General features: G+C 37.2%; 1 protein-coding gene across 2 annotated transcripts in view; it reads right to left on the bottom strand.

Annotated features, from left to right (window-relative positions):
- LOC135214897 (ras-related protein Rap-2b-like) overlaps positions 1-26814 on the bottom strand; it is a 198702-nt gene extending 171888 nt beyond the window's left edge. For both annotated transcript variants that reach the window (XM_064249360.1, XM_064249352.1), the window contains exon 1: positions 26641-26814. The gene's annotated coding sequence lies outside the window, so the exon portion shown is untranslated. The remainder of the gene's footprint in view (positions 1-26640) is intronic.

The raw sequence follows: 26814 nt of genomic DNA, 5'->3' as shown, positions 1-26814 counted from the left end.
AGCCACTGTTACGTGGGATTAATAGTTTGACCGTAGAAGGACGGATAACTCAGCAAGGTGAATAGGACTTTATGAATATGACACATTTGCATAAATATGCAATGTATGCACAGCTGGATGCACAGACGAGATTATCCTCAATGTAAGGTATACACCAAAATAAAAAAATGACCGGGAATGTTCCCAAATTCCTGCTATAAGGATGAAGGACGCACAAGAAACACTGCCAAGACACAGCCACAGAACAAAAGACAAAAAGAGACAATACAGCGAACAGGAATAAAAGACAACGAAGACACTGAACGGGAGAGAGAGAGAGAGAGAGGGACGAGAATAATAAAGCGGGAGAAAGTGAACAAAGAAACGATGAAGAAAAAAAAAATGCAGGACAAAGGAAGGCCAACTGAAGAGCCTCATTGGTTAATGCATTCCCACTCATGCAAGCCTGGCAGAATTACTTTATCAGACTTTATCAAACGTAAGAGGGACCCTAACTCGGGTGAAAGGGGGAATCTAGCCACAGACGAAAAGGAACTTCATAACATCTGAAACAGCAGCTTTAGCTCTCACTCAATAATGCTGGACGGGCGAAAAAGGTTAAAACAAAACACGAACGAGGAATTAACAGTACACATAAAAGAGAGTGTAGGGGGGGGGGGGGGGTGGGGGGGGGGGGGGGGCTTCAGCACTTAATCATAGAGAGAGAGAGAGAGAGAGGAACTTCAGCACTTAAAACTCAATCACACGCAGCCAGCACCAACCTGAATGTAAAAACTGCCAGAAGTTCAAGGAAGGAGTTCCGAATCCGGGAACGTTTAGTAAATTCGGAATTGCCATCCACAACCGCAGCAGACCGCAATTAAAAGACCACCACATGGGCTTAATGAACACCCTGACTGTAAAATTTACCTTCAAGTGCGTCATTCTCCAGCTTTTATCGCCACATTCACGACGAATACCGCATTGAACAGATAGTTTCAATGGAGGTAGTTTTTTTTTTTTTTTTTTTATCTTACAATGAAACCGAAACATTACATTTCGAAGGTAATGAAATGCATTGAATTGAATATAGAATTTAGGCCACATGCAAAGCGCTGGGACCTATGAGGTCACTCAGCGTTGAAACAAATTGACAATAAAAGGTTTGAAAAGTGTAATAGGAGGAGAACCTTGCAGTTACAATATGAATCATCAATGATTAGGAGACGGTGGAAAGTAGGATGGAAGAAAGAGAATATGAAAGGAGGCACAGTAAAAGGAACGAAAGGCAGATCGAAGGGCAAGAACGTACTTACGTTCACCTTCCGTCGAGAAACATTTTTGACAGAGAGAGAACATTTTCTTATCAGGCAGCCTGCTTCCCCTTGGATGGAATAGTTCGTGTCGCACGTAAATGCTTTTATGAGCAATTACACGAATAACGAAAGCCACAACGCTCTTCTTGTCTGGCCCTCACTACTAATTAAAAGATGGTAAGCGGCTCCCCACCCCCCTAAAGCCTTTGCGCAACATTCTAAAATCTGACAGAACAACTGCTGTTTTCTCCTTAATAATAATAATAATAATAATAATAATAATAATAATAATAATAATAATAATAATAATAATAATAATAATAATAATAATAATAAAAGCATGAGTCTTGAAATGGAGAAACAAATACACAGTTATTCATATGCACATCTATCTAAAAAAGATAAATCCGTACAGAATGCTTTTATGAAACTGTTCGACTGCCCTTTTCAATTTATTGCAAAAAAGGAGAATCGAAGTTTATGTACAGATTTATCTTTAAATATACGTATATATAAATAACTGAGTATTTGTCTCTCCAACTTCCTACATAATTTAAACCGCTACCTCCTTGACCACACCGCTTCGCAATTATGTTAAAATCCGCGAGTGATCATTTTCAAATTTCTTTAGATGAAGGCCAGCCATGATAGGGATCCACAACCTTCTCCCGTCCGTCAATAATAGTTTTGTCTTTGTCAATTGTTTACATCTGACGGCCAGATGGTCTCTGAGGAATGAAGATATAATGTAATGTCACTCGCGTGATTAATACGGAAGAGGCCCCAGCCTTCCTTTCTTTTGGTCTGAGGAACACACCTACAGGAAAGAATGACCAGACCCGTCTAGCAATGATACCCATTGAGAGAAAAAAAATCCCATGACAGGGGAAAAAAATGATACCAACCGAGATAAAAAATCCCATGAAAAGAAAAAAAAATGATACCCACCGAGATAAAAAATCCCATGAAAAGAAAAAAAAATGATACCCACCGAGATAAAAAAAAAAATCCCGCGACAGGGAAAAAAACAAAAACAAAACAAGTCCAATACATTAGGGTATATTGCTACTACTTCATAGAGAGGGGTGAATGGGTGCTATAAATTCATATCTCTCTCTCTCTCTCTCTCTCTCTCTCTCTCTCTCTCTCTCTCTCTCTCTCATCAACACATGCTAAGCAAGTAGATGATAAAGGTTCTGCAAAAATCTAAACCCCGGAGATAAACAATGGAATCATAAGAATATATTGATTCAATGTACACGCACTAAACGGTACATACTAGCCCCCCCACAACCCACCCTTCTCACAAGAAGTATCAAGGAGGAACATGCCACTTCAAAAACAACAGCTGTTGTTCGATTGCACGTTTCTTCTTGATCTTCCACCCCAACTCTCTCTCTCTCTCTCTCTCTCTCTCTCTCTCTCTCTCTCTCTCTCTCTCTCTCTCACACAGGGTACTGTAAGAATAGACATAGAACCGCTTCACTGCCCGTTGGATGAAAGCTAATCTCTGCACGGAGATCTCGTCTAGAGAAGGCATACAGTTATTATAGATGTGTGTGTAAGTTCCCTAAGAATTCCAATTCCGGGTGTATGAATATATATCTCATATATGAGAGAGAGAGAGAGAGAGAGAGAGAGAGAGAGAGAGAGAGAGGAATGAAGTTCACACATACAACAATTGTAGACGTACGCAATCTTACACAAGTATATTGTAAATATGAACCGCCTCCTCATGCTTTTACAATAAGTATATAGTAGACTTAAAGATCTCACGAAGCCTCATGAGGGCATAGTGAAAATCAATAAAAAAAAAAAAAGGTAAAACTGGTAACTTGACGGTGAAAATACTATACCCTACAGTTTTTCGTTGTGTGCGTATGGCTGATCGACAGTACCTGGAAATAGAAAAATAGTAATTATAATTACTACTTCATGCGATAAAATATTCGCTTTCTTTCCTACCCCAAAAATGATTTTCTAATTGTACTGTTGTACTGACAATAATAGCAAGAACAACAATAACTACCAAAACACATCAATATTAATAAGCAGAATATATAGAATTGTAATATATAACATTTATAGTAAAAAGTTTGAACAATTGTTAGGAGAGGGCGGAAAGTAAGATGGAAGAAAGATTGTATGAACGGAAGTACAGTTAAAGGAATGAAAGGGGTTGGAGTTGGGGGAGGCCTGAGGGACGCTGCAAAGAACCTTAAGTAATGCCTACAGTGCACCACGTGAGGTACACTGATGGCACTAACCCCCAACGGAGGAAATATTAATGCAAATCCCCTGGGACAACGAAGGCACCTTAAACCTTATATAAATGCACTCAATACAATACATACGCACACACTCCAGTCGATACTCCCTTGACCCTGAAGTTGCCAAGTCATCTTTAACCCAACAACCGCCCCGCCCCCCCTTTCCCAATAAGCTTAAAGCACCTTTTACGCTCCAGATGCGAAGGCATATAATCCTCCAATGCAGGAGGCGAAACAAGAGGAAGTGGGATACAGACGGTGGAACTGAGAAGGGACTCTATCTATTCTTTCAAAAGTCAATTCCTTTCCCTTTGGTGAACCCGAGGACCCTGGATACAAATTTGCCTTTCTCGGTGCGTTTCTTCATTTTCTTGACGAGTGTGGATGTCATTTTTTACAAAGTTTTTGCTTGTCAGAGAGCAGAGAAAATTCTACACAAGAATTCTTTCATATTCAATCCGGAAATAAAATGCTTATACTTTTGCATGTTCATATTTCATTAGCAAATCTAATTATTATTATTATTATTATTATTATTAGCTTGTTTTTATTTTAACACACAAAAAACACAAAAAGGTGAGCGGAAAACGGAAATCTCAGATACGGAAGGAAATTCCTTTTATATTCAGACCCAGAAATAAATTTGCTATATTTTAATATACATATTTTATATTTCTAAAAATATAAATCTTTATTTAATTATTTTAATTACACACACGAAGGCCAATGGAAAGATTCGCATGAATGGGATAACATATCTGGTTTTGTAAGATAACGCAGCAAAGCAAGAATAAACAAACCGACACGAGTTTTATATACCGGAAGAGTCACAAGGTAATCTCTGACAAACGCTAGCAGGCACAGACTCCTACCACGCCAATTTCGTCTCATTACATCTAAGTATTGTAACTATAACATCGTGCACTGATGATTATTATTCATCCAGTAACTGAACCAGAGACCCAAATGGAATGTGCAGATTTAGGCACCTGACTGCCAAGCGCTGAGGTATTTTATGAGGTATATTAGATTACAGACGCTGAAAAGAAAATTGAGTAACGTACAACAAAAAGGCTACAATTATATTCCAGAAAGGATTTTGACAGGCCAACTTTGCAGTTTCACTATGAAACGATTGTTAGGAGTGGGTGAAAAGTCAGAAGGATGAAAGAGAATTTGAACGGAGGTCCAGTAAAAGGAACGAAAGGGGTTGAAGCTAGGGGCCTGAGGGACGCTGCAAAGAACCTTAAGTAATGCCTGAGGTGCACTGAAGGCAATCACCCCCTACTGGGAAAGGAGAGGGATGCCCACTGTATAAAATGCATGCAATTCTTACATAGTAATAACAATTTACAAACAAAAAATCAAAACCACTCAAGTTATAACAATCCAATTTCGAATTACGTAAGATTAAATTAACAACTTTGAAGAACCAGTGGAATAAACTTGAAAAACCTGGATTATTATTTTCAGTCTCAGCAGTCAAAAAGCCCACGTTTATCCCTTTCAAAAACAACAACAAAAAAATCACAGCCACCAATGTATTCATGAGGTAAGAAGGATTTTACGCGGCTACCGACCCTCACCGGCCCACTAAGAAAGGGTACCTTCAGTATTGTAAACATTCATCTCTCTCTCTCTCTCTCTCTTCTCTCTCTCTTTCCTCTCTCTATTCTCCTCCGCAACCTTCACCTCCTGAATCCTTTTCACCTTGACTATTTAGCGTTCTACAAGGACCATTCATTTCCTCCTTGGAACTTTATGAATCTCAAAGTTCAGGTCGACTTCGGGGGAGCGAGCGATACCCTGAAGCTGGATAGACCACGCCATGTATATGCTGAGTTAAAGGGCATAGCGGTGCGAATTCAACACTTCCCTGGAGTGGGTTTCACATGATTATTAAAAAAGGTTCGACTACACAGAGGATTAAATTAAAAAATACCTTCCAAAACGTGTTCAAGCTTTCGCCATGTGGGCTCGACGATACCTTGTCGCGGGTTTAAACTATTGGTAAAATGTCCTCGGATACACCGCGCCCGAAAGCGAATTCCAACTTCACAATACACCTCCAGAGGGCTCGAATGTTATTTTAACTTCAAACAACACCCTAATCACAAAAGAGGAGGTGGCTCGTGAAACCTCAAGCGCGAATAAAACCGGACAGATCCGAAAGCCTTCATCTGACGAACGGAGGAGAAAAACAACTCGTATTTCAGGACAGCTCAGGACTCGTGCTGGTCCCAACCACTGGGCACAAGAGTGGGCGTGTGGGCGTCTGCAGAACCTCTTTCCTCGCAGCGCATCAAGCATCGCTAAAATCTTTAAAAAGGATGCCACGACAAATCCAAGTGAGAAACAGCATGAAAGAACACGTGACATGACATGTTTACACCGACACTATGGACATTCCACTGAAGGTCAAAAGTTCGCCCCTGGGCCAACGAGACTTATCAGAGCCTCCAGAGCGCACGACCTCATATTTCAGACAGCCCAGACACTGGGAGATAACCCTGTGACAGCACTGAGCTTGGGACTAACAGGCTACCCTGCAGTTGATAAGAAATAAAGCAACGTGCAGTCATTCGAAACTCCGTTGCTGAGAGAGAGAGAGAAGAGAGAAGAGAGAGGAGAGAGAGAGAAGAGAGAGGAAGAGAGAGAGAGAGAGAGAAGAAGAGAAGAGAGAGAGGAGGAGGAGCTTAACTACAAAAATAAATTGAAAAACTATAATATATATATATATATTATATATATATATTATATATACTATATATAATATATTAATATATTAATATTATAATAGTTATATATTATATATTAGTATATTTAACTATATATAATAATAATATATATATATATATAACAAGGCCGTATATTATAATTTATATATTATATAATATATATATTATATATATATATATTATTAATATATATTACGTATATTATACTATTATATATATATATATTTTATATATAATATATATATTATATAATATATTTCTATCCGTATTTATAATAATATAATCTATATATATATATATATATATATATTATATATAATATATACGTATATTATATTATAATACTATATATATAATTATAATTATATATAGTATTATATATATATATTTATTATAATATATATATATATATATATATATATATTATATATATAAGTATTATATATATATAAGTAATATATACTAATATATATATATATATATAGTATATATATATATATATATATATAGTATATATTATAATAGTATTATATAACTATATTAATATACTATATATTATATAATACTATATATATATATATATAATAAAGTAATATACCCTATTATATATATTAAATCATATATATATATAGTATTTATATTATAAAGACCCTTCAATAACGAGAAACTCTTTATTGAGATGAAACAACCAGAAAATTGATCCTTGGCCTAGAAGGTATCTTCCGCCGGTTGTTAGAACTTTCAAGTCCCCACTAAACCTTTGCAAAGGACAATTATTAATTCCGCGGAATAAATTCTTGCAGTCTATACTCCATTCATTCAACTAACAACCACACGCAGCACCAACACACCAGCACCTCCTCTCTTAACAGACCTGCTCCCCCTATGCAAATTTAGCAAACCGAAACCTTCAATTTATTTAATTTAACAACCGCCGTAATCCAAATTCACTTCCATTTACAGCCTAGCCATAAAAGGAATGATAAAGAAACGCCACCCCAATGCCATATTTTAACAGCCCATGAAAGGAACATGCAAAACTTCTACAATATATCAGAATCAAAAGTCAAAACGAAACCCAACCATTAGCAAAAGGAAAGGGACTGAAGACGATAAAGGGCAGGGAATGGGGTTGGGAGTTGTGGGTGGGTGGGGGGGGTGGGGGGGGGGGGGGGGGTTTGTTCTTTGAGCTATTATATTCCTCCGATCATTCTTAAGTGGACAATATAAAAAACAAGCCAATTATGTCATTATAATTATTATTATTATTATTATTATTTATCACCCAAAAGAAAACCTGGCGTCTTTCTTTTGGGAAAACAGCCCAAAGCAAGAATGGGAAACGAACAGAGTATACTGTGAATAACCGACTCGACTGGAGGGAATTGACAAAGGGAAAATAATACAAATAAATTATAAATTAAAATACAAGTCATATTCATAATTTCATGGTATTTTTTACAAAAAATGAATCTCAAGCAACGTACTTCTTTGTATAAAAAAGTTTTCCAATTCCATGTCAAATGGACCCGGCTTGGGTTGGGTTTCCCATAAGAATGGGGTTTCATGTACTGATAATAATAATTAATAATAATAATAACAACAATAACAATAATAATAACAATAATCAAAAGAAGAAAAAGATAAGAAAAGACCTGATAAGCATCAGGACCCTGAAAATAGGAAATAAGGGATATGGGATAAATGCCAAGTGGAAATGTTGTACCCATAATCATCTAGGAAGCAGTAGGCGCGATCCCTAAGATCCACCCCGAAAAGGAACCTGGAGGAAAAACTAGAATGCCGAAGTAAGCATTCCAGGGGCTCATGCAGAAGATTGTGCTCCTAAGAAACAGCAACACATAGTGAGAAAAAGTGAATGGATCACCTAAAGGAGTGGCATGATGCAACCCGAAACCCCAAACCCCAACTAATACATTCAAAATCACGTCTTTTTTTCCCAGCCTTCGAAACACTGCATGAACTTGTGATAAAAAAAAACTAACAAATAAAATATAATAATATCAAATTTTTCCATAAGATTCAAATGCAAATCTAAAATTCAAAGGTTCGCCATAAAATCCATCTGAACCAAAGCTTGAACGCTTTAAGTTTTCAATGATTTTACAAATACCCAGATTAAGGTTTAAGACACTTCGCAATTTGGTCCACAATTACGAATCAAAGAAAAAATTAGGCAATGTACTAATTATGACCTGCCCTGTGGTACTGAACCTCACTGAAAGAAAAGCGGCAAGAAGAAAAGAATTAAAAAGGAAACTGCAACCTACTTGGTTAACTTCGTATGTCTTGGGAATCGCGGTCGATAGGTATTTGGGAAGGTCTGAACAGCAAAGAAATAACTGGTAAATATCATTAAACAGGCCAAATAACGCGTTAAGCTACGCGAGAGAGAAGAGGAAGAGAGAGAGAGAGGAACCACCTAGATATGGAATAAATATTCTGGAAGGAACAGAGAGTAGCTTCTTGTAAAGTATAAATTTAACAGAGCAATATGTTTAAAGAAAAAATCTTACAAATAGTTGAATTTAATGGAGGTGCCGATAGTATTACTGAACAACGGGTTTGTAGGATTTTTTTGTACTTAGATTTTTTCCTTTGTGGTGGAAGGAGTGTAATCGGAATGTTTTTAATTTTCTTTAATGCTGTTTCTGCATTCCACATGCAAAGCCAAGGGAATTGGAATCGGGAAAACGTCGTTAAAAGTTTAACATTAACCGGGCCCGTTTAGCCTTGCTTGGGGGCCCCAATCAAACCAGGTTTTGTTGGATAAAAAAAAAAAACAAAGCTTAAGTAAATTGCCTAAAGTGCACCAAGTTTGAAGGTTAATGACGGGCACTAAAAACCCCCTTACGGGAACAGCAAATTTAGAAAACTTCAAATAATTGAAATTTATGGATGCGATAAACTGACCACGTTGAGGATTTTGACAGATTTTCCTTTAAAGGAGTAACAATTTTTTTATTTTCTTTAATGCTGTTCTGCATTCCATGCAAGCAGGGACTGGATCGGGAACGTCGTTAGTTACATTAACCGGCGTTTAGCGATGCTTGCCCAAATCACCAGGTTTGTTGATACCCTTAAGTAATTGCCTACAGTGCACCAAGTGAGGTGTATGACGGCACTAACCCCCTTACGGGAACAAGCACATAAGGAACTTTACTTTACCCGAACACCTGCTTGTGTTTATGATTGCAAGAGCGCGCATAATCGCGCGAATGCAAAGAAAGCAAAAAATTCTGATGAACGGTAAGTAAAATAAAAACTCGTCGACATGCATCTAGAGCTCTAACCGACATAATGGTCAGGGCAGGACATTCATGTCGTTGGCATGCCAACCAACCTACAATCCTTACAGGCCAGTCTCTCTCTCTCTCTCTCTCTCTCTCTCTCTCTCTCTCTCTCTCTCTCTCTCTCTCTCTCATAACTGCAGGCCATATGTGTATTCTGCTCATTTGCATTCACACCTGAAACAGAATGCTTTATTTTTCAGTATTTACATTTTCCTCATCTTCGTTTGCTCAAAACTATCTATAAACCAAAGACTGCAAGCACAGAAAAAAAATACAAGAGAAACCCACACACCAACCACATTTGTGTGCACACACACACACACACAGAAAGAGAGAGAGAGAAAGAATTCTCTAATCACACAAACAAGCATACTAGACACAACGTTCACCATAGAGCACAATATCTTTAACTTTTGTGTGCAGTTGCAGAATGCACTCACGCTACAATTAGACTCTACACGAAAAGCCCATACCAGCTGCAAATCAATTATCAAAATGGTAGATGCAAAATGTCAACATGGTATGCCGTCATGCCCTGGCCAGGATGGGGAAGGAAAAAAATCATTTGGGAACATATGATTGATGACATGCAACGCAAAAAAACTTAATTCATCATGTACTCGAGTAGCCTTGTTAGTTACCGCAAGCTAAAAATACTGTAATCCCTGAATTATTTTCTTGTATTTATACTGTTAGCAAAATACAGGTCAGACTCTCTCATTACCATCTACACTCTGAAAATGCTTCCAAAACTTCCTACCACATACCCTAAGACATATCATAATACACAGTAATTACAAGTGTAACTTTTTTGTTTTTTTTGCAAACAAATGACCTAATGCACTGCACATACACAAAGCCTACACAGCACGTCGGACACAAACAAAACACTACAACAAAAATGCATAAACAGCGCCTTGAATGCGTAACATTCATGCGTGGCCTAGAATAGAACACACACACACACAAACCCTAGAATCCAACGCAAGGCGTCGATAACTTTGCCAACCTGACGGCGCTCTCAGAAAAAGAATTGGAGCATGCCTTCAAAATAACAAGGGAGCGAGAGACACATGCCGTGCTTGCTTAAAATACACACACACAAGACACAATTCTCTCTCTCTCTCTCTCTCTGGTTAAGGTTTTAGCGTTTAACGATCGTATACAAAAGGTTACATATAATTTTGAAAGGTAGGAGTTAAAGGCGCGCGCGCGTGTGTGTTACTCTTGACGTCAATGCTTGAATGGAACGGCTAGAAAAACATCAGACGTCGCGTGGATAAAAAAAAAATAAAATAAAATAAAAATCTGCTTCGCGCAAATGCACGGACGACTCGCAAAGCGTGAACTGAACTGATCCGATTCTTTTGCAGAAGGCAGTTGCCAAGGCAGGAGGAGGAGGAGGAGGAGGTGGTGGTATAGTAAGAGGTGATGCCGGCCAAGTGTTTTTCTTTCGATATAACGGAGACTGTTTCGGTGAAAGACTGACTGGCGTGATTCACAAGACCCCCAGAGCTAGCTGGTCGGTCGCCCGTATAGGTATGCATCAGTGGCGTGGCTAACTGCGCCTACTACTATGCATGTGACTAGCATTGTGTATGAGAGAGAGAGAGAGAGAGAGAGAGAGAGAGAGAGAGAGAGACTGTTACTTCTAATTTTCTAAATTTTTCGAATATGATGTTACTTCCAGCTTTGACAAGTTACTAGGATATAACTGTCCAATACAACCTTCAAACACATAAACCCAGAGAGAGAGAGAGAGAAGAGAGAGAGAGAGAGAGAGAGAGAGAGAGAGAGAAATAAGACCTAACATGCCACGTATAAAATTCTACTCTTACACAATAGGATTATAATTTAAGACGCAATCTTACCATCGCTGAGCCCACACAACTCATGATAATTTGCAGAGAGAGAGAGAGAGAGAGAGAGAGAGAGAGAGAGAGAGAGAGAGAGAGAGAGAGAGAGGTGAACCTATCACGAAGAATAAGGGCCGTGTTTTTTATCATCTCACACCTTCTGTGCCAAAGCAGAAACCGAGAAAACCTCCTCCAACTGCGACTTGGGTCCTTCGTGAGAATCAATGTAGAAAGAGAAAGTTGAAATGTGTCTGCGACGTGAAGGACAAAATCCGGCTGGCTGAAGATAACGAGGAGTCAATCCTTGATAATAGAGAGTATCAAGGACAGAGAAGAAGAAAAGACATCTTTTGGCAAATATATAGCAGTGAGAAGCAGTAAGTAAGTAAGTAAGTAAGTAAGTAAGTAAGTAAGTAAGTATGTATGTATATCAGGTAAATAATAAGGGGTCTCTCAGTGGATAGGATAGAAAATCTATAAGTAAAATAACCCTTAAGACTTCAAGACTTCACAAAGAAACAGGTCTATCTATATAGCTTTTATATAAGTTCAGCCACTCTCTCTCTCCAAGAATAAATGTCAAAACACGTGACCAAAACTGTTAATAACGCCGCATGCAAATCAAAGTCGCGTGATCGTAATATTTCCGACACTTGTGAAAGTCTCCATGAGTCAGGTGTGGGCGCTAATGAGGGTTGCAATGAGACCTGTAAAGCCATCCGAGTTAGACCGAGTGCCAACCGAACAGGAACACCGGAGAGAATCCGTGACAAAGAGAGAACACAACGAATATGCAACCACCCCCCCCCCCACAAAAAAAAAAAAAAAAAAAAAAAAAAAAAAAAAAAGAGAGAGAGAGAGAGAGAGAGAGAGAGAGAGAGAGAGAGAGAGAGAGAGAGAGAGAGAGAGAGAGAGAGGAATCCCAAACAACGGATTAAATCGAGTCCAGTTACATTTGAAAAACACCAGGAAAACTTCAAGGGTAAAAGTTAAGCCTGACCTACGACGTTAATAAAATAAAAGATAATATCACTGAAATGCACATATCAAAAATAAAAATGAAGGCAGGAATCTATTAATATTATGTATAATAATAATAATAGTAATATCCTAGTGCATGTAGTTTGTCCTCCTCTACGTGACAGTACGGGAGACATGAAAGCCGCCCACCCCTGCAAACCGGTTTGACCGCCCCGGGAGAGGCAGGTAGGGGAATGGGAAGGTAAGGAGACATCCACCATCCTCATCCAAACCTGACTGTCCGCCCCGGATGGAGACAGGGTAGGTAGGAGACACAGTAGCACCAAGTTCCAGCGCACGTAGTGCACGCCAACAAGCTCGTATTATAAAAACAATAAACTTGAAGGCAGGAAAACAAAATACTTCCTTAAAACATATAATCCACTGGCAAAATATTTCTGCATATAAATCACCAATTCCACAAGATAAATGACAGAATCTGCCTATACGACAAAAATATCCACAAAAAACCATCTTTGAAAACTCAGAATATTAAAGAATCCACGAGGAGAATACGCAGAAAACTATCCCTACGAATAAGCATCAAGGCCTCCAGGAAAAGCCAGTCAAATGCAAAACTCAAACAAGAGTGTGAAGCCCACGATGGGAATGAAAGGAAAGGCTTTACCACGAAACAACACTCGTCACAAAATCCTGGTCCCACTCAAGTATAAATGGAACGGAGTCGTTGTACAGCTAAATGGAAACTGTAGGTTTTCTATATATTTGCACGCGAGATAACCTCTACATGAAACACCAATGAAAAGGACCTTTCCTAGATAGTGGTAGAATGGAAAGTAGAGTTCAGGCCTCACGACAAGCACTGGGACCTATGAGGTCATTCAGAACTGGAAAGAAAATTGGACGTAGGTAGGTTTGAAAGGTGTAACAGGAGGAAAACCTCAAAGCAGTTCCACTTTGAGATGATTGTTAGGAGAGGGTGCATAGCAAGATGGAAGAAATATAATATGAGTGGAGGTACATTAAGAGGAATGAAAGGGGTTGCAGCTAGGGGCCGAAGGGATGCTGTAAAGAATCATTAGTAATGCCTACAGTGCAACGCGTGAGGTGCACCGACGGCACTACCCGCCTACGGAGTCCTAGATAGCGGTGCCCCCCCTCCCCCCCAAAAGAGTTTTCATCAAGTCAGTATCCACCTTTGCGGCGTGTTTAATACAAGCCTACGTCGGGGATTACGGTACAAACGTAAACAAAAAAACTGTAAAATATATCAGAGATGATGACCCCAAGAAATATTAGGCGTAGATAACGACCCCCGAAAACTCTTGGGGCCACTCACTACCCAGGAAAGATCCAAAAAAAAAACTTCATGACTTGATTTAACAAAGTGAACGCATATAAAAGGCAGAAAAATGTCTACTGTACTGCTCTCTACAACATGCTGCCACCTCCTAATGTTCACAGAACTTCCAACTTTACCCTTTTCACGTTTAAAACTGCGCTGGTAGACATCATGACTGCGTAACTCACACAACTATGTGGCAGTGGAAATGACAGGAATATATTCTAAATACATACGGAACCTAGGCCCCAACGTCAACAATCATACGTTACAGAAAGATTTAAGTATACAATATTAAAAGTTATTATCATATACGTAGCCTATTTTAAGGGAAAAGTGAATTTACAGATATTGGATACTGGTGCTTTCATTTCACTCAGTTTCGTATGTATTACAGTTTATTTCGCATTTTTGCTTAAACGAAAGCAAGGAACATATTACACCTCTATTAAACCGGATATTTCTGGACACAACTTGTTCGAATCACACATATCTACCGAAACGATATGATAGTTGTACTTTAAAAGATTAAATTCGAATTCTAATTATTAAAAGTCAACTAAAATGGATTCCATTTCCAGTATTATACTATTCAACAATCTCACCTCACAATTGTTGGCGGAAGGAAACGAGTCATTATTAATGAGTACGAAGACCGTTCCGTTATTAAAAACCATTAACATCCTACCAAGACTCGATGTTCTAAAATTGATTGTATTGAGAAGCATCTCTTGAAATCAATGCAACCAAGCAAAGAAGTTTAAAACGGTTTCAAAATATTCTGTCTAACCATCTACACACACACGAGACACACACACACACACACACACACACACACACACATATATATATATATATATATATATATATATATATATATATATATATTATATTATATATAATATATATATTATATATAATTTCCAAATGCAAGATATATGAAGAAATTACATATAATCTTCAAATGCAAGACATATGAAGAAATTATGATGACCGGTGGCGGGAACCGAAACCGCGCGAAGAATTCGAGACGTTAAGAGGGCGTTGTTGCTATTACAAGTAGATTCTATATACTACATAGTTTCAAGGAAAAGTTGAAATAAAACAGCTGCCATCTCCCAAAAAAGTGAGATCCCTGTTATGCAGGGGTATTAAAAAAGAGAGAGAGAGAAAAAAAAACACGCACAGACATACTGACTTAATAAATAAAATAAAAAAAAATAGAAAAAATAAAAATAGAAAAAATAAAAACTCACGATTTTCATTAAAGTTGTGTAACATAACTCACAAGCCATACATATCCACTTTCTAAGCAATAAAATGCAGGGAAGGCCAATTCAATCCAGGCCTTCAATAACACCACTGCTGACATATCAGACTGCGAGGAATATTTGAAGAAAATGCAGAATAACTGACTCCCTAATAACCAGTGATTACACACAGGAAAGTATTGGTTAATTAAAATTACAATTGTGCTCAAAATCCACATTTCTTAAAATGAAAAACACAAAAACAGATTACCACAAACAAAACAATATACATATCCCGTAATGCATGCCAAAGAACGCTAGTGTCTTCCCACAATGCATATAAACGAACTTTAGTCGTCAAATACAATGTAAATTTATTCAAGATAAAACGACATTTTTTTCTATATTATAAAGACCTTGGCATTCCCCACTTCCTGTAAGATGACGAAAGAGATCTTGGTGTTCCAACAAAACAGCTGAACTATTTTTATGTATACTTCGTGTTGCATACGAGATATGCACAAAGCATCGTCTACACTAGTAAGACGGTATACAAAATCTATTCATGCACACTCGGAAATTGAAAACCAAAAATATCACACAATATCAACCTCACTCTACCTTTGAAATAACGCATACAAAGTGAGAATTATGAATAGTAAAAAGTATATCTATTACTGTATCTAAACCAAAATCCCTGGTTCGAATCCTGGCTGAGGCAGGTCTCTTAACAATTCGGCTTTAATACTCTTTGGAAGTAAGTTATTCGTATGGTATATTGAATCCTTTAAAATTATATATGTGACTCTCTCTCTCTCTCTCTCAATAATGTGTGTATGTATATATATATATATGTATTATTAGTATTATATATATATATTATATATATATATATATATATATATATAGATATATATATATATATATATATATATATATATATATATATAGATATGTATTATATATATATACATACACACACACACACACACACACATATATATATATATATATATATATATATATATATATATATATATATATATGCAATAATGTATACCAACCAGGTAACCTTCACTCCACCTAAATACAAAATGCTTTTCACAACACTAATCTTACGAGAAAAAAAATCTGCACTCACCCAATGAGAGAGAGAGAGAGAGAGAGAGAGAGAGAGAGAGAGAGAGAGAGAGAGAGAGAGAGAGAGAATTAAATGTTCAAGCCAACAATTACGCACAGATCTGGTACAAGTTCGTAAAAACACTAAATACTACGAATGCTTGCAATCAAAACCTTTCGATACTCCGCAATAAAATGTAACAAATTGCAAGGAACAAACGAATCGTACTGCAATATAGGAGTTTTAAAATAAAGTCAACGAACCTAACAGTGCAACGTGTGCATCAAAATTCCTACCCCATGACACTCACTAGTCCTACATCACCCACACAAACGACACGCAGGCAATCTCGTCTGAACTAGCGGGATCTTGTTAATACGACTGCTTCGTTTGTATTCCTGTCACTAACTAGGAAGGTAAACTGACTGACGACCTGGAAGCTTGCACGATGCGTCATTGTTATTATTTTTACATCATCATTGGACGTTACCGTGTAGGTAATCGAAGTTGGAGATTTCCTGCTACAGATGGCATTCAGCGCAATTATAATAAGGCAGATACTAGGGGTATTAACCCTGTTTGTATCCGCTGAGGTGCTAGTACTAAACATGACGGAAGCCCCTTTCGAAGGCTGTGTTTAGTACTAGCCCCTCGGGATCGAAGTATTATATACATCCATTGCTATACTGTGTGGTCGACATATTATTATTATATAATATTTACATAAACGACATCTTCGTGTGGAAGTCTACTTTACTGGGCATGCATGAGTTTACCCTGGACTTTGACAAAGGTGGATACATAACGAGTTAATACCGACACTAGGCCCACTATATAACGGTAACTGTGGTACTATTTATATACCTTAATGAAGGAGAATAATCTGGATAAGCACAACACTCACATTTAAAAAAACACAGATGCTTCTGCCCATTAGTTCCACCAAAACATTCAATAACATTAACCCAATACACAGGCAGAATTAATAAGGAACAATACAGACAAATTCTATTCAATCATTTTATTGCACACCTGAAATATTAAGAATAGCAGTAAACCTAATCAAGACCTTGGCCCTAATGCCATGATGTACACATACATCAAAGTAAAGGTTGCTACTGAATATGCACTACAAATGCCATTTGAAACTATAATACAATACGAGAGCCGTTAGAAACTAAAGTCCCCAAAACATAAGAAAACAATACACCGGTTTCTCAGAGAAATTCTCAAAACCAGCAATAATCTCAGGAATTAATTATTTCCAACGAAGCTGCAGCATTTATAGTTACACTGAATACTTAATCAATTCAAGTACAAAACAGATTTATCAATCTCAGAAGTGTATAATTCATTCGGACTACACATTTTGATTTTGCCATTTCACACTACCAACAGCCTGCAACTTGAAGATAAGACTACGTGCAAACTTTACACTCTTGCTACGCATAAAAAATGCACTCAAAATCGCCACGGTGCAAGTTTCCTCATAAAGCTTTAAAGGCCAAACCAAATTAGGCATTCAAATCCCTTCTAGACCAATAATCAAATCACAATCTCTCGCGTCGCTTACATCTTGATGCAGGCATATTCCATAAACCACCCGCTCAATTCCCATTCGTTAACAATCAAAGAACTTATCAATAATTTACATAATTCTGTCTCATGCTTGCTCGAACTTGGTCGCCAAGGCAGACTAAGCAATACATGATGCATAACTCATTGCCTATTACATCACAAGACTTAATCTTGTTCGAATTAGCAAGCCAAATGTAGGCATCAAAGGTTAAGACTGCTATAATAGCTAATTGGAGGGGTTGTCCAACAAAGTAATGTATGCATGTATTTTATTTTGGATTTTATATTGAAATGTTAGACTGTAATACAATTTCTTAAAGAGATTCATCTTAATTTAACCGATAATGGTTATACTTCTAGTATACACAGCATACAATGAGCTTTGTTCCATTAATAACCAACACCGTTAAATTTCTTAACACATTTCTTGTCAGTATCTCGAATGTCGGAAAAAAAAAACTCTCCAAACTAAGGTTTAAGAAGGGGCAGTCCAAATATCATTTTAACAGGGACGATAATCTTAGGATATGTTCCCGAAAAAGTTAGGTTCTAGTATTATATACTATATCTGTTCTATATACAGATACATTATAGCAAGAGGGCGAAGTGCACACTGGAAAATAAGTAAATCAAAATACAAATATCATCTAGGTAGGCGAGATAAATATTTTTACTATCCAAGTGCAAAAAAAAAAATTGTCTTCATCAAATCAATTCAGGGCAAATAAATCATTGTTGAGAACAAATGAAAATGATGACTCATCTGTTTAGGAGGAAAAAAATTCCTCATATAACTTATTGTCACCAATATTATTATTAATCTGAAGGCTGTCTAACCACAACAACTGACATTTTTACTCTTATAGGACCGAAACTGAGGATTAACTCACAAACAGTAGTGTGAATACTGGATTAAGAAGTAGTTAAAGAAGTTGGACAGCAAAGGGAAGAGACCAAAAGACACACGCAGCATAAAGTCAAGAATCAATGTGTCCAAGGCTGTACGAACAGCAAAAGGAACTGTTAATCCCACCTTAAGTGTTCGTGAAGGGCATGTATTCCTTGATAGGCATGTATTCCTTGATAGAGTGACAGTAAGTTTAATCATGTACAGTACTTGTACGGAAGTCTAACTACAAACACAGCTGGGGGTTAAGGACAAGGGATGAGAGTAACAGCTATATGATCCTAAATTTAAGAACTTTGTAACTAAAACACCAAAATCATTTTTAATTCACTAATAGACGGTACTTTAATAGCACTGAAAAAGAAGGGGAAACCTACTTCTGTATTATGGGAAACTATATACTAACAATCCGTACAACAATAATAAAATTAAATAATTTACATGTACAACATAAAACGCCACATAACGGGTGGAAATGATGCAAAATGCAGAGCATCAATATTTTACCTGCTCATGACTAAATCATTCAGATCAAAATGGAAATTAATGACAAAAAAAGAAAGGTGAGTAGTCTATATTGCATTACATCAACTTCAATGGCAACAAATGTGCATGCAGAAATGACAAGTTCACGATGCAGGATGTTAAACCCTCTCCAAAACAGTATAGACAGCAGGCATCGACCAGCATTTGAAACAGCCAGTAAGATAGTCCTAGAGTAAAGTAAGCTTTTAAGTACAGCTTCATAACTTAAAATATGTGGAAATACTTAACACAGGCTTTACATAAAAATAATACACTTAAAATGTGTGAAATTACGTAAAACAGGCTTTACATAAAAAAACAATACAGAGGCATCAAAATTATTTTTGGTAAAATAGTCAAGTCAAATTTATGGCTGACCTAAGAGCAAGAAGTTATCAAACCACTAAAAAACATGAAATAAGGGTCTACAAAAATTACAGCCGTTCCATTTCACACTGATTTTTTTTTTTTTTTTTTACAGCTGACAGTTTTTAATATTCTATCATAACACTAATAAATTCTAAACTGTCTACAGCTGGAAAACATTAACTTTTTAATTTTCTAACCTATTCATAATGGATACATCAAACAGTGTTTCCAAAAATTAATACTACTAATATCATACTTTAATGTATCCATCACAATAGAAGGGGAAGGACTACAACATCCAATGAAAGGACAACTCAATTTATTTTCCTATTCAAATGGCAATACTCCTTTTAAAATAGGTAACATAACTGAGACCCTTTTACTTGATTACAGTTACAGCTGAATTTTTTTTATTTAACTGATTAGCTTTACATAGTTAGCTAAAGCTACAAACTGTCCTTCACTAACCCTTTACAATAACAGTACCTACTACTTAACTGCAACATCCCTTGTAAAGGTCTAGGGCCTCAATGCCTCCATTATTATTCTGGTAGCTGATCTGTTATACAGATTTGTGTACAGCAACAGGCAATCCCCACTCTTCCTTAAAAATGTCCTCGCCCTCCCTCCATCCCTCTTCTTCCTAAATGCCTGGGATAGATGAGGGCATCAATTTTCCAATCTTGCATGCCTCCATGTAAAATAGAGCTGTTTAGAAAAGTTCCAAATCTTTAAAACGTAAATCATGTGTCATTATTGTATCCGAGTGAGAAAAAAAATATCCTTCATAAGCCTTACAATACAAACCAACATGAATACCACATAAAATGTGTAATATGAAGGGCTTAAGCTCGAGTAAATAACTAGCGAATCTCATTGAACCTATATAAATGCTACACACTCAAGCATATGGCGTCACATTTCAAAATGAGAAGTATAGTACCTGCACTCCAAGTATTTCACAACTTTATAACTAATTTCAGTTCACTTGTGTCTTGATTTTCACAAACCACCAAATCATTAATAAAATTCACACCAAACAAATGTACTGATCATACATAATATATAAATTATGTAGTTGTAAAGGATGAAAACACATAATTCTGTCTTTTATATGCATAACTAAACTATACTATACTGCATCTGCTAGTTTCAGTGCAAAGTATATTAAGGACCAATACAAAACAAGAAAAGGGTAGAAGAAGATGGAAAGACCATTTCTCCCAACTTCATAAAAAGCAGGTCTACTTTAAGAAATTTCCTTTAAGAGTGTTATGGCTATCAAAATCCTCTGGTACAAGGATTCCACGCAGAGAGAGAGAGAGAGAGAGAGAGAGAGAGAGAGAGAGAGAGAGAGAGAGAGAGAGAGAGAGAGAGAGAGAGACCTTATTTCATAATCTTTACCACACATAATTAAATAAATTAAATTAACCTTGAAACTTGAAAAAACTTCTTGAAATATGTGGGTTACTTATGCCAAATTTAGTCAAAGTGACCCTCCAGCAGCTTTAGAAGTTGTGTGCACTGAAGACAAGCCAACAATCTACCCTCACCTACCAAGCCCCTGGCAGCCACATACCAGCACAAGACCCATACCAAGCTCCCCCTCAATACCAACAACCATTTTTGCCTTTAGAAAGGACATAGTTATTGCAAACTTAGCGAAGGACCCAAATAATTCACTGGTTAGCATCACTTCTGAAACCCTATGTCATACTTTACATACTTGGAGCAAATCATGCTAAGACGTGACATAAGTCTCACTTCAGAGTTTGTTTTAATTGTATTATTTCTCTTTCATGGTTTATAATTCACTTCTATATTTCCTTTCCATTCTGGATTGCTTTCCTTGTTAGGGCACCTGGACTCGTAACCTTCAGCTTTTCAAATTAAGGCTTGTTGTAATAAGGCAGCCCTTGGTTAACGGCAGGGGTTCCGTTCCCGGCCAATGCTGCTAACCAAAAATCTGTGACGACAGCACTAAAATCCTGCTTAACAGCGCCGCTAATTGAATATTGGCACCGTTAACCAGATATCGGCGCTACTAACCGGATATCTGTGCTGCTAACCAGAGATCAGCACAGAAAATCCTGTTTACAGCGTTGCTGGACAAGCGCTGTAAAACTGGATAGCCGTTAACTGAGGGATGGCTGTATTACTACAGTATGTGAATATAAGTAATAATAAGACAAATCAAGTGGTTGAATAAGAAAAGATGAGCAATAATCAATTGTTTTCTTCTTTAAGCAAAAGCCTAGAATGACAAAGGGACACTGTGAAATGGGAAGGCCTCAGAACTCTAGAGAGGAGCAAGTGCTGTTGGCTGTCCAAAAGAAGAAAAAACCCCATTTTTTCAAAAAGAAAACGCATACAAATCACTAAAATGTTTTCCCTGAAGAGAGAGAGAGAGAGAGAGAGAGAGAGAGAGAGAGAGAGAGAGAGAGAGAGAGAGAGAGAGAGAGAGAGAGAGGAGCTTCCCTAACTTTAATAGTACTAACAAGTGCAGTAATCCAGTGAACTGCATGGTTAACATATAGAGGAAGCTTTGTTATAACAAAAGCTTACCCATACCCACTTATGTAATCCAATAAATGCCAGCATAATTCATAAAACAAGACTGGTACTACATAGTTACATATTAAATAGTGCTATACACTATGCACAGTTACAGGTGTTCTTATTCAAAACAAATACACCAATTTTCCACAATATTCTTTCACTGAAATAATGTTGCAATAGGTGCATGTTGTTGTAGTAAAACAGCATTCTGTAAATAACAGTTGCATCATCACTGAAAACACAGCTGTTGGGACATAACTTAAGAAGTGCTAGTGGGCCATTACAATGACACAGCACACAATTAGATAAACACAGGCGAAGTTATCATTTTGCACCTCTCACAGTTAATGCACTAAATAAAACCATGGGAACTAAGGTCAGCTATAGTTCAGCTTCCTTAAGCATAATCACCTCAATGAAGGATAACAATTGTCTGTTTATTATTGTCAGAACTTAAATTGCTAAATGGAAAATAAACAACAGGTCAACGGTATGGAGATATTTTTTTGTTTTGTGTTTTAATCGGAGAAGTGTAACACCTCAACACAGCTTATATAAAGCTGGTATGTATGTATGCATGTATGTATAAAGTACATTCTGTCATTCCCTCCAGTGCAATGGGGGCTAAACCTAGAAGAAAAACAACACAATGTGCCACTGTCACATTTGCCCTTTAACTTATACTAAACCTTGGTGCAGAAAATCTTCATACACCCACACAGAAGTGCATCGAACACCCTACACTAACTGCAGCATTAACATTCAGGTCTCCCTTCCTTTCTGGGAACAATTCTTTAGTATTAACCCTTTACTAATCTATCACTGTCTTTATTTTCACATGAACAAACCATCCCAGAATACTCTTTTCCTATTTACACACCTTTTATATACGAACAGTCCATCCCAACAGCTTACAAATTTTCCTCCTGTCCAAATATGAAAAAAAATAGCCCTTACTGGATGGTTCTGGAGAAAATAACTCTTTTGCAATACTTGTACAGGGTATGAGGGTGCAAATACCATGTTCCCAGCCACTGGATTACTTTCACATCACACAAGAGCAGTGAGGGTGCTATTTTCTTTTCCCAGCACCTCCCATGAGTGAAACATGCAACAGCCTATGGCCACTCACGAATACCTATGCTCACCTGCCATTTAAGGAGGTTCATAAGCATCTATGTGGTACTCTCCCATAAGGTAAATTACTTCTGAATCCCAAACCACTGGCACTTACTAGGTATTTAATCTAGGGCAGCCTGACAATGAGAATTGAATAATAAACTTAACATACTGGTAGCTGCACTTCAATTCTAAATGGTTAATATAGCATTTAAAAATGCTATTCAGTTTGATTTTATTTCATTTAACTAACACTCGCCGCTAAAATTATTGAAACTGAAAAGGAAAGCACTTAGCAGAAAATACGACAGATTTTTTGTGTACTTTTCTAAGCATACTATTTATTTCGTAACCAACTATATAATATATGCACAGAAATCCTGGCTGTAAACTGAGGTCAGAGAATTACCACAGGAGATAACAAATAATAATAATAATAAATAAAAGCTATTTGTGTCCTAATAATTGCTATCACAATTCTCATCATCATTAGTGATAAAACCACAGAGTACATATGGCACACTAAAAGGAAAGGCAGTTAACCTTAAGGCTTATAAGTAATACATCACAGCATGACACTCCCCACTAAGACTGCATGATTATCATTTGGTTTGGAACACTTCTCACCAAAAACTATGCACGATAGTCACCTTCGTTGGGTACAGACACCTAATCTGTACAATTTTACCACCAAACTTAAACCTCTTGAACAATCAACTGTTAGGCTAAACCACAGCATAAAATTCTAGGGCTACAAATCATTTCTAAAACCACTGCATAACAAAATTCTACACTGCTAACGTAAGACCATTAAATCAAGGTGGACTCAGTTTAATTTAAAGGAGAGAAAAAGAAAAAAAAACTAAACTAAACAGTAACCAGCTGTATCACTTCTTTTACTAAGTATATATAGGACACATATTAATTACCCTTCAAAAAACTGAGAAAAACTGTATAACACTAAAGTTACAGAGAATAAACCACTAACAAATCAAAACAATTGTACACTGTACCTTTCAAGTTATCTATGCTACTTCAACCTCTCTCAAAATTTTAAAATTTAATTAATGAATAAAATTGCCTTTGCTTGAAAATTCAAGAAGGGGAAAGGCTCCATGATGCAAAGAATTCAGTACCTCTAACTAATGGCACGATGAAAAAACTATAAAATCAAGATACCAAACAATATTGACTTTTACTAGATACATTGTACCATTTCACATCAAAAAGATTGTAGCTGCATGGGGTTCACACATCAAATAAGAGAACCAGCTATGGCAATTTATTTTTGACCCACAAATGAAAACAAGAATGTACCAAAACTTCAAGTTTATGGATGGTACAATGCACCATGGCATAAACATTAACCAAACGATTGTGTTTGAATGTATCAGATACAGGGTATATACAATCTATATTGGTAGATAAGCAATCCTATTACTTAGTGAAATATACAGGAGAACCACTGGTGTTTAAACAAAATCATAAAACAAAGTCCCTTCCAGTAAAGACAATCCAAACAGTAAGCATAAAGGACTCTTTAACCCAAACATATGCTTGGGAGCAAACCTTAATAGCTGCCATAAGTCACAAATCCCAATTTCTGATTAAGCATCACAGACTTCCACAACTAAAAATTGAGAAATCATACCCACTAATGCTGCCATACTATCCAACATCACAAACTTGATGCTACCATAGGCTAATCCATGAAACAACTGTTATTTAAGTTTGCTTAAAAATATTATGAAACCTGCACAATGTCCAACCTTTATTCAGTTAAAAATGTTTTTACTAGGTAAATTGTCACTATTATATACTAATACTTTATTGAGTAACTTAAATCAGTTCAATGAAATCTTGAAAAACGAAACTGCCTACTGCACTTCCAGGCCAGAAATCTGAGGTAAAGTAGCCAAAGAATTTGTAATTTGATTATTTCCTGTTTCAATTTCCCACAGAAACTATATAAAAAAAAGTTTATAAATGTTTCATTAGAAACACTAAATAAAAATAGTCTCTTCACTGAACTAAATCTCTCTACATAACCATCGATCAATAAAACCACCACCAGAAGGGTGTAGTTATACATTTACATTAAACCACAGCTTGCTGATGAATACTGTTAGACCCAGACTACAAAAATAATAAGTCATATGCCTTAGGAATTCAAGATAACCTACAATCTTTAGTATTCATGGTGACCAGTATGACACCGATTCAGCCCATGTAATACCATCCTTGAATCATATCATCTGGCCAGATTCACTCTGCCTGAACATGTAACGACAAATATGTCTTACTGTACAACCAATTGGTTGCCATAGGAAATTATATTAAGAGAATTTGGATGATTTGATGTGAACTGGGTTTTTCTAGCCAATATCAAACAGGTTACAAGGCTTGGAAATTGAATACTGTAGGCCTACAACTACGGCTGATTAAGCTTTAGGTCTGATAGGGCCAACATCTAAATTCAACATCGCCAGTATCTTATTTGGACCACCATTGGCTATCAAGCCCAGAACTTGCTTTTGATTACTATTTAAGGCCTAGTGCCACAAAATATCCCGCTTTCTTAGGACCAAAAATCAACCTCTCGCTACAATTGTCATATTGACAAACATCTGGCAGGGTAATAGTAGTAATATAATATAATAATAGTAATAATAATAATAATAATAATCCTTTATATCAGCTCTGGACCATACCGTAGGGGCGCTATCTCGAAGTGGGACCACAGCCACCTTTCTTAGAAGGATACAACGGGGATTTTCCTTTACATTTTCTCTGGCATTTAGGCCTATAGGGTCAATAAGCCTTGCATCAGTGATCTGATTCGGAATGAATTAACTTACTACCTATACGCCTACGACAGCCAAGTCGTCGTCTCCACACCACGACCTTTTTACCTTTTGCGGAACTACCCACACAAATCAATCACACCTAATGCTTTGTACGCTGTGTTCACCCACGTACACGAGAGTCAAAACGAGTGTCGATCCATATTTCCAACATTTGGATGTCTCTCTGACCGACCATATGAAGAAGGCCAGTCCTCCATCCCCCCCCCCCCCCCCCCCCCCCCCCCCCCCATTTTCAAAATAAAAAGAGAAAGAGAAACAAAATCACACCAATACGAAGGCTAGCATGCGCACCTTCTCTCATTGGCTACATGTATTTTTCAACCACTACTTCGGCAAATTGACCTTATAAAATAGCGTGGGCGTCCACACGCCCTAAAAGACAGTCAAGAAGGGGCATGAGGGCGGCATCTGGGGTGGGTGGTGTCGAGGGAGAGAAAGAGAGAGAGAGAGAGAGAGAGTTGAATCCCCCCCAAAGACTCACTCACTCTCTCTTGAAACATGAATCGTCTCCCCCCACACGAAAATAAAGCATCTCTTATAAGTCTCTCACCTGTTTCATCCGCATATCTGACGCAGGCGGCAGCTAGACGGTGCTAAATCCATCACTCTCGCTGCCAATCTGGGAAAATAATGTGAGATACAACCCGAGGAATAGAATAAAATCCAGGAGTGGGCCGACACTCATCCTCCACCTGCACCATAACAAGCACCACTGACACTCCTG

The sequence above is a fragment of the Macrobrachium nipponense genome, chromosome 19, assembly GCF_015104395.2.
Source record: "Macrobrachium nipponense isolate FS-2020 chromosome 19, ASM1510439v2, whole genome shotgun sequence".
NCBI lineage: Eukaryota > Metazoa > Arthropoda > Malacostraca > Decapoda > Palaemonidae > Macrobrachium > Macrobrachium nipponense.
This window is presented reverse-complemented; position numbering and strand designations above follow the sequence as displayed.